The sequence below is a fragment of the Acinonyx jubatus genome, chromosome A1, assembly GCF_027475565.1.
Source record: "Acinonyx jubatus isolate Ajub_Pintada_27869175 chromosome A1, VMU_Ajub_asm_v1.0, whole genome shotgun sequence".
Taxonomy (NCBI): Eukaryota; Metazoa; Chordata; class Mammalia; order Carnivora; family Felidae; genus Acinonyx; species Acinonyx jubatus.
Genome location: NC_069380.1, coordinates 233,847,394 through 233,858,302, shown reverse-complemented (window position 1 = coordinate 233,858,302; position 10,909 = coordinate 233,847,394). Strand labels below are relative to the sequence as shown.

The 10,909-nt window shown below is 52.8% G+C and overlaps 1 long non-coding RNA gene across 1 annotated transcript; it reads right to left on the bottom strand.

The window, feature by feature from the left end:
* Positions 1 to 482: 482 nt before the first annotated feature.
* LOC128311751 (uncharacterized) lies at positions 483 to 4,018 on the bottom strand. The gene is made up of 3 exons (XR_008290306.1): positions 3,359 to 4,018; positions 2,829 to 3,173; positions 483 to 2,700 (listed from the first exon to the last, which is right to left on the bottom strand). It is a non-coding gene; the product is annotated as an uncharacterized LOC128311751 (long non-coding RNA).
* Positions 4,019 to 10,909: the final 6,891 nt, after the last annotated feature.

Here is a 10,909-nt window from a genome sequence, read left to right as displayed (position 1 = left end):
AGTCACTATACGGAACCCCTGAAGCTAATATAATGTGCGTTAATTACGCTCCAATTAAAAAAATAAGTATTGTTTTTACTTGGTCTTGGAAACCAAATCTGCATGCTCCCAGCCTTGATCTTCTCAGGGGCAAGCATTTCACCCTCCCAACTGCCTCCGGTGATGACAGTGGCCATTTGGTTATAATTCGTCATCACCGAGTGTTCGTCACCTATTTATTTTGTTGATCCCCGAAAGACATCAGCCAGTCAAATACTAGAGTGATTAGTACAATAGGGTACACACACACACACACACACACACACACACACGCGCGCGCGCGCACATGTTATTGGCATTAGCATTAATCACTGTAGTCATACTGTAGTATTCTATAATACTATGGAATATATAATTCTATAGAGTGAATATACATATTGTACATACAAGCCACATGCACACACAGAAGCTCACATCTTCTTCATTGTAGTATCTATAATGTGTAGACTACATTAGACACATACAAAGGATACACATTGTGTACATAGGGCGTGTACATATGTACATTCTATATGCAAACCACACACACACACACACACACACGCTCACCCCACTGTTCATTGCAATACAAGCACCCACTACTCAGATAATGTGTGTATTTGTACGTTTCCTAACCTCTTGAAGGGTGAACCCCTAAGCCTCCACCAGTGTAAATAACGCATTCAAGTAAAAATGGACTGTCAAACTCAGGCAACAATTAATTATATAGCACATAAATCCTTCCTTCCAAATGACTAATACACAGGCTTCCATGCATAAATGTTTCTCTGAATTCTGTTTGAACTACTAGCCTCGTAACATCAGATGGTGCATTCAGGATAATTTTCATTAGAAAAATAATTATAGGCTAAATATGGTTAATAAAACATTAACTATAAATTTGAATATTTTAAAAGCATGTCCTTCCAGAAGCAGCTTCTAATGAATTTTGATGAAAATACCATGATTACTTAAGAGAAAATAAATAGACGTGATTATTACACACAATTGTGAGACTGATGAATTACAAAAAACAATTTTAACTCAGAAATAATTATTCTGGGCAATCTGCTTCCTAAAATTGATGATTATAAGAAGAAAAGAAGCAAATAATAATTCTTCACAGATGACGGCACATTTGGTCTGATTTTGATCCTCCCTAGTTTCGCGAATTTGTAGCTATTAGTCAATTATAAATCTTTTGGGTTTGAAAGTTTAAAATAATATCAAAACCTAAAGTCTCATGGAAAGATTTCACACCCACTTATGTCTAGTGAAGACGCTTCTGCTCCTGACCTGTTGTCCTGCCCCCGAGCCAGGACGGGGGTGGGGGACAGGGAGCCTCGAGTGGGCCCTGAGGTGCCTAGGGACTTCTCCTTGAGGGACTGAGCTCCTGCCTGAGCCGGTAACGCAGTCGGCCAGCCAGGGACCCACACGCGCCGGGCGGCTGCTGCCCTGATGCCTATGGCCAGGGGACTACTTGTCTCAAAGACCGGCCCCTTTATCTATCTCCCACCCTCCGTGTGCGTGACGAGGCACGTCCACCATTTATGTCTATGGCACCTCACACGGTTTTCGATGCGTGTTCTGTGTCTTCTCTAATTTTATCCTTTTGGGAAGCTTGCAAAGCTGAGCTACAATTTTATTTTTATTTTTGTGGCCTGAAATTGTTGAGATGAAAAGGCGGTAAGTAGTGAGCAATCACCCGGCAGGTGGGGGACGGAGGAGTCCCCACCCTCTCTGGGTCCGTAGGTGTCCACGGCTGTGATGCTGCCCCGGAGTCAGCAGCTGGGCGACAAGCTCAGGGAGGCACTGGGGGTCACGACGCCCCCCTTCTGAGCGGCAGGCCCCCCGAGAGCCCCTCTTGCAGGCAGACCTTGCAGGCAGACCTCTCCTCTTGCAGGAGAGAAGGCACGTCCAGCTTCGAGTCCCACGCAGTCCCCTTTGAGGGAGCCCCGCACATGCGTCGCCCCAAGCCTTCCATCACCCAGGGTCCAGCGTGGTGCTACATACTCAAAGATGTAGCTGGTGGCCTGCCGGAGGCCAGGTCGCATGAGCTAAGCTTCGTACGTAAGAAACCGTAACGTGATGAAGTGACCCTGCCATCGAGAGCCCCCCCGGCTAGTAAGTTATAAAAGCAACATTCCCACCCCGCCAAGAGCCTGTCTTCCTCCCACTGCCACCGCAGTCCAAGGATGGACATGCTCCTGTCCCTCCAGAGCCCAAAGCAGGAGCCGTGAGTTAGGACACACTCGCCATGCAAGACAGTATCAGACACCCACACTCAGGAGCAAGGTCTTGTCACTACTCGTTTCAGAGAGGAGCAAAGGAGCCTCAGAGAGGTTCAGGGTATAGGCGGATCGATCCCAGCCCTGACCGCAATGCCCGCTCCCCCACACTGCCTCTCCTTTCCTCCTTCTGCTCCACGAGTACCGGTCTTCTTCAGCCTGTCACGGTAGACCCCACCCCGAGCCCGTGTCTGGTCCTTGCTTCGTTCGTGGTCACGGTGATGCCACATTCCGAGGACCACCCCGGCAGGTGCTCTGGTGTGATCCGGGCACGACAGCTGCGGGCTGGCTGCTGCACCGCCCGGCCCCCTCCCTGCGTCCGCCCACGGAGCGCTGGCTCCCAAGCTTCAGGATTCCAGCACAAGTGAATGAGACACACGTAGATCACGGTTCCCTGAAATCACATGGGATTTGACACATGAGTAGAAGTCTCTGGCAAAGCACAGCGAGGAATTTTCCTTGCCTCAGAATTTGAAAACTAAGCTTGAGATCTCACAACATTCTGAACAAGGCATTCCTTACCCATCCGTGCCGTGGGAGGAGGGGGTGAACGGCGGCTGAGCTGTTTGGGCCCCGGGCAGGGAGTGTGGAAACGTGCATTTGCTCAGCCCCACTTTGGACAGCCCAGTCCTTCGTGGGTGGGACCAAGCTCCATGAGGAAAGCATCAGGCTTGCAAAGATGTTTACAGCAACAGAGACAAGAGTCGTCTTCAAGCAAATCGTGGATTTCCTAGGAAGGTCCCATGCCATGGGGGTGAACAGAGGACACTCTTGTGCATCTTGTGATAACACTTTAAACTGATGATGTCCTTAAAAAGTCACACATCTTCGGTCTTCCGGTAGATGCCATATTATCTAATTCCCTGTCTGTGAGAATTTTAAGTTAAGGTAATTCTGTCCACTTGGTTTCTACCATGTGGCCAAGGAAGGACAGGTGTGGCCTGCAAGGACCCCCTGCTCCCTCACACCCCTGGGGAAGGGGTGGGACATAGGGGTGGGAGTCACGTCTGCCCTTCCTCGTCCCTGGTCATCTCTGATGCCACCTGGCTCACCCCCAGTCTTGTGCTCTGCTCCCTTGGCGGTCGGGGCTCGGACAGGGGTCTCCGTTCTTCTCACACTGGAACTCGAGTCACTTGGAGCCCAGCTCTGGAAGGGGGTCTGTCCCCGAGTCTGGGAACCAGTGCAGGCCGGGGAGAGGTGCTGGGGGGACTGGAAAGTGCCGGATGAGAGCTGTCATGGATGGAGCTGGCAGGTGACGAGGGAGGGAGACTCTGTCCGGGCACCCCACCTGGCACCAGGAGTGAGGTGGAGGGGTGGGAGCAAAGGGGCCCTGAAGACTCTCCTGGGACTTCTACCCTCAGTCTGTCCCCATCACTAGTGACTTCAGACCCCCTGTGCCCCCACCTTTGCACCTGATCCCTCCTGACACCTCTCAGCCCAGGACACACAGCCCAGGACAGGCCCCAGGAAGATGTCTGTGTCCTCATGACTACTCCCCTTTTCCACTCAACACGGCGTAATTTTCTCCCTGAGGTTCCTCGGCCTCCCCTCACCCCTTCTCATGATCACGGTGCCTCTCACTGTCCACTCCTCAGCCTGGCATCGGAGAACCCAGCGTACCTGCCCAGCCACACCACCTGCCTGCACACGCTGGCCTCCCCTCCGTCTCCTGGCACCCACGCTCTGGGAGCTCCCAGCCCCCCAGTCATCGGTTGGGCGCCCCCTCCTTCCCTCCAGATTTCCTGATCCCCGGGTTCCAACCCGCTCCAGGTGGCTACGATTGGTGCAAATGCCCAGTCCCACGTGCTGTCCATGACGTCTCTCCCCCAGCACCTGACCTTGACCTGCAGGCAGCAGATGCACAACAAATGTCTGCCACACGGAATTAAAGATGCAAGGGGGAGCTTTTCTTCCCCTGAAACGGGGAGAGAGGGTCTGTCCATTCTCTGGCTGCACCCGCCTCCTGCGTGGGTCCCAGGGAAGCCCCCGGACACCCCTGCAGTGCCCGGGGGAGGGCTTAGGGGCTCACCAGGGGGGTTAAGGGAGCCAGAGGGAGGCGGCAGCGAGAGGGAAGTCACAGCAAACATAGTTCAGACAAATTAGAGTCCAGGCAGAAAGGACCTGTAAGGGGCAGAAGTTTGAACGCGAGCTGGTGAGCAGGTGGGGTTGCTGTTCTTGCTATCTTGCTCCAGATCACTTGGAACAGGACTTAAAAAACAAGAGATTCAATGAACAGGAAGTACCAGGGGATTCCCCACATACCAGGCGCACAGAGCACAGAAGGCGAGGACACAGGGCCTCAGTGCGGTAATTACCTGGATTCAACAACATTCATTATCAGCGACTTACGTCTTCCAACAGCCAAAGATGCTCCTGGAAACCGGGTGTTTGCCTTACTTTCGCTGTGCTGTCTTGGGACTCCAGGGGGGCTTCCCGGGTCGGTGGTCGCGCTTCTGGAGGCTGTGACCCTCCCCAGACGGCCGAGAAGGATAAAACCAGGAAATGCGGTTCTGCTGGGCTCGTCTTAAAACCACTTTGAACATCCTCTGCTTTGCATTTCGAGGGTGTGTGTGTGTGTGTGTGTGTGTGTGTGTGTGTGTAAGGGTAAACACACAGAACATTGGCAAGACTGCTGGGACATCCTGACGGCAGTTGCCAAAATGTTTGGTGAGTTCATTGGCAGTGAATCAGAAACACGTGACTTAAATTATCATAAAAATTCATGTTTAGATGAAAACTGCCTTTGATGAACGGAGGCTCATCGGAGAGGAGGCTGGGAACAGACCGAGAAGAGAGACGGAGAGCAGGCGGGGACCTCAGGTCTGGACATGCGGCTGAACTGCGGTGTCCTGCCCAGGTCGTCCTTCCGCAGGCCTGACCCCTCCCGCAGCCCCGCTTCCCTCCCACTGACCCACGGCCCTTTCCGGGAGCATCCAGACTGTGAACTTGTCGGCACTTCTGTTCGCCAGTGACTCGACGGCCCCACATGGGGGTCGGCGGTCCTTGCCAGCGTGGGTAAGGGGAGGGGGCGGTGACATACCTGGGGCTCTGCTCTTGCCAGCGCGCCCCTCCCTTCTTCTGGAAGTTGGGCAACAGTGGGCCATGCATCCTGCAGGCCTTGTGGTCTCCAACACTGGGCACCCCATTTCCTCTATAGTCTATTTCTCCCAAGATTAAAGACTGAGAACACTGCGTCTGGCAGTCTCTGTGTGCGCCTCGCCCACAGTGACAGAAGACAGCCCCAACTTTCTTTCCTCCCACTGCCAATCTCCCACCGTGGCCTCCCAATGGCCGGACCATCCGGAACCCCTGGGGCCGGGAGCTTGGACACAGCACCCCAGGGGGCGAGCCCTCCACACACAACAGGACGGAGAAAGCGACAATGAGAGAGACTTCAAGCCCGCCTACAGCATCCCGGCCGACGCCCTGGCCCAGATGGCAGTCTGTCCCCGGACACCTCTGCCCGCTGGCTAGGTCTTCCCCAGGGTGGGCTCCAGGGTCCCCTGGGCGGCAGGTGTCTGTGGCCCCCGCCAGCCCTCCTTACGCCCATTCCCCACTTTCTGCCTCCCTCTCCCTCCTCCCAGTGCCCCTTCAAGGATCTGGGGGTCGAGCCCAGGTCCCTGTGAGTGTCTCCCCCAGGCTCACACCCCCGATGCCTGGCTGGGTCTGGACCATCCCATCCCGACAGCCCTCACCCTCCCAGGGGAACAAACACACCCGTGACTCTCACAGCCTCTCCAGGTGTGGCACGAGGTCCCAGCTGATGCCCCACAGGCTGCCTCACCCGGACGGGACTGGACGGGGAGTCTCCAGACCTTCGGGTTCTCAGAGATCAAGGTCCTAATGTCACCAAAGGATGGGACTGAGGGGTGCTTATGAAGGGCTTTTCCATTTGACTTTTCAAACATGTGAAACCAAACCCACTACAGATGTTTCTTCTGTTCTCAGTGACTGGACCAGCCTTCCGATCTGCCCGGAGTGCCTCCCCCTTCCCTCTTGCCCCTCCACTCCCTCTTCCCCTTCCCTCCTCCCGTTCCCTCCTCCTCCCCCTCCTCCCTCTATTTTTTCATAGGCCCCTCTTCTTTTCCTTTCTTTGTTCCTGGAACAGAAATGAAAGAAAGCGAGTTATTTGAAAGACACTCTCGTCTGGTGAGAATGCGCGGCTTTCAGGGCTCTGGCCCCCTCTCCCCGGCCCTCTCCAGCCTTGTTGGGAGGCACAGGCTTGGACCATGTACAGCAGCAGCAGCTGGCCTGTTACCCGTGGTGCCTCTTCCTCTCCTGTGACACAGAGAAAGGCGTCTCCCCTCTGGCCGCGAAAGTATCCCTGGACGGCTGCAAAGTCACTCTTTCTCCTCTGCTCCACATTGACACTAACGACACAGGGTCTGCTGCTCCTTCTGGCTCTCCGGGGTCCTCGGCGATCGCAACCCCAGGAGGGCCACCCCGACGTTCCCCAGCCCCTTTGCACGGCTGAAGCTGGGCCCCCTCCCCGCTGGCTTCACACAGACCGAGGGCCTTTCAGGGAGCAGGGCTGACCCCCGGCGCCGGGAGGGGTGGCCTCCCCAGTGGGTCCTGATCCACGGCCATGATTTTATTTAAAGCTGGCCCAACAATTCTAGTCTCTGTATCCAAGTTGGAAAACTTGGATCTGAATTATGCATGTTCAACACGACCGATATCATCCCAAGAGGACGAAATTGGTTTTTGGGGAATAAAAGTCTTAATCCTTTCATGCATTAACCACTGATACACATACAATACAAAGACACATAGCATATATGTGTTATTAAATTTTCATGGGTGGGGAGTAATTAGGTAAAAGAAAGTCTACAGGGGCTCCTCACGTGGATAGTGATGAGAAAAGGCGGTGGCCTATGAATTTTATCTCAAAAAAGCTGCTCCAGATATTTACATTTTAAATGAAAGCACGTGAAAGGAGATGATCTATAAGCGTCTTGCCCCTCCCCCCCGGGAGGACTTGGCAGGGCCGCTTTATGAGAAGCCACTCTCGGGGGCCTGGATGCCCCCGCAGCCGTTGTATTTAACGACGATCTAACAGGCCCTTTGGGTCAGGGGCTGTGGGGAGGACGAGGACCGAGGACCTGGGGACTGGAGGGGAGAGGGGAGGCAGGAGGGAGAGAGCAGATCTTGTATTGCCTGGAGGCCACACACACTGGTCTGGGGAGGGGACAGCTGGCCGGAGTCTGCAAGGTCAGGGGGGAAAGAGAGGACTGTGGTTGCCCAAAGACACCTGCGGGATGGACCTGACTGCTCCCACTCGTGAGTGAGCCCCTGCCATGCTGGTTTCCCTGAAGGCCAGGAGCTACAGACGTCCCCTGTCCACCCCGACCTCCTGTTCTGTCCCCACTGACCCTGATATGCACCACATGGACAACAGCTCAGCCCTGCGGGGCCGGGCGCCCCAGTCTCTTGCCGGCGGGGTGTACCCTGGGAGCTGGTGTTATCATCACTGTTAGTCATCGTTTCTGCTGTGAGCTCCTTCACAGCCACCTCTTATGGTCCCCATGGGGCCATTTCCTTGTGATAGATCTGAACAGTGGGTTGCTGCCTTAGGAGCCCCAAAACCTCTGGGTCCCGACTCTGAGTGAGCATCGCTGTCTGTACCCCAGGCCTGGCTTGCTGTCCCTGGTGTCCCCAAGGCCCTTCCGTGACTGGAGTTACCCACCCGAGCATGCATCCTCTCCGCCATGTTGTCACGGTTGCATTTTTAACTTGTACGTCTACTTATTCCATTTAGCATTCATTTTGGATTATGTGCCTAGGTAGGAACCTAACCTAATAGTTTTCAAATCTTTATCTTTCTACATTACTGGTATACCTCGTTGATTTGAAATGACTTTCATCTTGTACTTGATTCATATACACGTTACACACGTGATTTACAGATATCCTGCATATTATTCATGGGGATGTACGTGCACGCTTCTCTTGCCCTGGCCCAGCTATGTTTGGGTGTGTGGGGGACGGAGTCGGGGGGTGGACCGTCTCCCTTCTCCATTCTTGTTTCTTTCTTCCAGCCTCTCTCCATGTCTCACCTCTGGCTTTCCATCCCTGTCTCTCTGTGTCTCCGTGTTTAGGTATGGAACTACATTGCTATGGATAATGTATATAATCTTTATTTGATGTACATCAGTGCCTTGACTTTCAGATTTGTTCCACTTCTTTCTAATCTTTACCAGTATCATAGTTTTGCGTATGTTTGGTGACCATTTAGGTTTGGTAAAGGACACCTGAGCTCATCACCTCTTAAAACATTTTCTTGGCTATTCATGTTTGTCTTTGCAGGTAACCTCTAGAAGGATTGTGCCAGGTTTGAGACAGCTTGCGTTGGAATTAGAACTGCATTAAACCCCCTTGGAAGGTGATGGGTCTCTTACAATGGTGACTTGTGTTTCCCATTGCCTCCTCTTACAGTCTTCCTCAAGGGCCATCACACCCACTGGGGCCCTGTGCAGCTGGCCACAGCCCGAGACTCAGTGTGGGATGATCCATGCAAACAGGATGATGCCGGGTCAGACCTCCCCCATGGAAGCTGCCTGCCCGATTCCTACCTCCGCTCCCCCCAGCCAGCCACGGGGAGTGGGGTGGTGGACCAACACCCCTAGCAAGGCAAGGAAGGTGCTGGTCCCTGTACCTGGAGCGGAACTGGCCCATCCCCGCACCAACATCTGCCTTCCCCAGGCCACCTCATGTTTAGACCTCTGTCACGAGTAGCTTGGTCGTCCAAGCAGCAGCAGAATGGCTGTCCAAGAAGATACACTTTCCCGTTTGATCCAACGTTTCAAATGTCCTTCAGTAAATGTGTTATGGGTTTTCATTAGTTGAATTTATTCCTGGATATTTTATCATTGTCATTGCTATTATAAAGACATTCCTTTATTTCACAGCAACTGGTCGTTTCTGTCACATAGAGAAATACTCATTTTGAGACTTTACTCAATAATTGACTTCCTTACTACTTTCTCATTGTTTATAATTTTAAAGCTGTTTCTTCTTATGTGTTAACGTTTACTAGTATGTCACGTGCAAATAGTATCCTTTTCTCCCCTTGTCTGTTGTCATGATCTCTAGACTCTGCCACAGAACTGACCAGTTCTTTCTCTGCCCTTCCCTCCAGAGTTCATTTACTTACCGAAATCCTTTGTCTCCTTTACAGACACATCAGCACTACTGATATCTCTCGAGATCATACGGGCTGTGGTTCCAATTTCCAACTGGATTCAACTGGATTTCTTCACATAGATGTCTTTCTCGACCTTCTGGTCAATACATAAATTCACTTTTGTTCCCATACTGGCCTCCCTGGGGACCCCCCGGGCTGGGCTGGAGACCTGCGCCTCAATCTGTCATCAGCAACCTTCTTTCCTTTGGTCTAGCTGAGCCCGGGCTCCCTGCAGCCTCTCCCCTGTCCGGCCCCCGGTGATCACACTTCACCTGGGCCACCTCACGCTCTTGGCCTGTACCACTTTTGTTGAGCTCTGGCACTTTTAATTTAAATGTTGTTTGGCAATTTTCCAACACAATACAATGGAAGCTCTTCCAATAGTACAGAAAGCAGGTGGGGTGTGTTCTCTGGGCACCACACACTGTGGTCTCCCCAAAGGGGGGTTAAGCTCAGCAAATGCTCATTAAGTGCCTGTGATGGGCCAAGCATGGGGACAGAGCCGTCTCCCATCATGGGAGGAGGTAGACACGTCTCTAAGTCTAACCTGATCTACTAGTGTCTACAACTGTTTCTCCATGCAGGGCAACAATCGTTGACCTGTTATAAAGTGTTCTCTTTTCTCTCCTCCTAGGTGGCACTCTGGCACGTTCTAACAACTAACCTGAACTGCGGAATGTAGAGGTTATTCCTAGACGTGCAGTGTCCTGGTGTTGGGGAGCCCCTCGACCCCTCTACTCTCCCCTCTCCTCCCTGTGAACCGCCTCCACCCCCCACAGTTTACCTTCCTCCCTGAGACGTCTGGAGGATAAATGAGGTCCTCGCAAAAGATTCCGAGGAAGGCACTGAATAAATACAATGAGAAGCTTTCCCTGCCCTAAATGGCTCAGAATGTTGCTGAGTGGATACTAAACAGATGACCATGTTCTTTTCCTAAGGGAGCTCCTTTCCACGTCCATGGAAAGTCCCCACGAGGCTCAGCGTTTTCAAAAGAGGGAGGGAAAAAACAATGGAAGGTGCCTTGGTTTATAAATGGCCATATTATTCTTAGAAGGCACCCCTGGAGTGGGGCCCTGTGAAGCTGCTGACTTGACATGACTTAACTAGGCAAGATCAATGGGTCCCGCAGCCCCGAGTGCTGGGGCCAGTGTTCCTGGTGGTGCCCGTTAACCCGTGGGGGAGGCTGGTGCCAGTTCGGGCTTGACTGATGATCTTCTGATGACACTCGAGAGTGAAACAGTTCCTGGGAGCACGAAACAAAAACAATGACAAGGGCACGGTTTGCCAAACAAGAAAACCAACCTTCGTACGTGCCGGCCGCTACATTTTCACCCAGCTTGTTTTAGCGGATGCCCCGACGCTCCCCCACACGGGCAGCTCCCCAGATCATTAGCAATTCCATTTTTATGGATGGATGGAT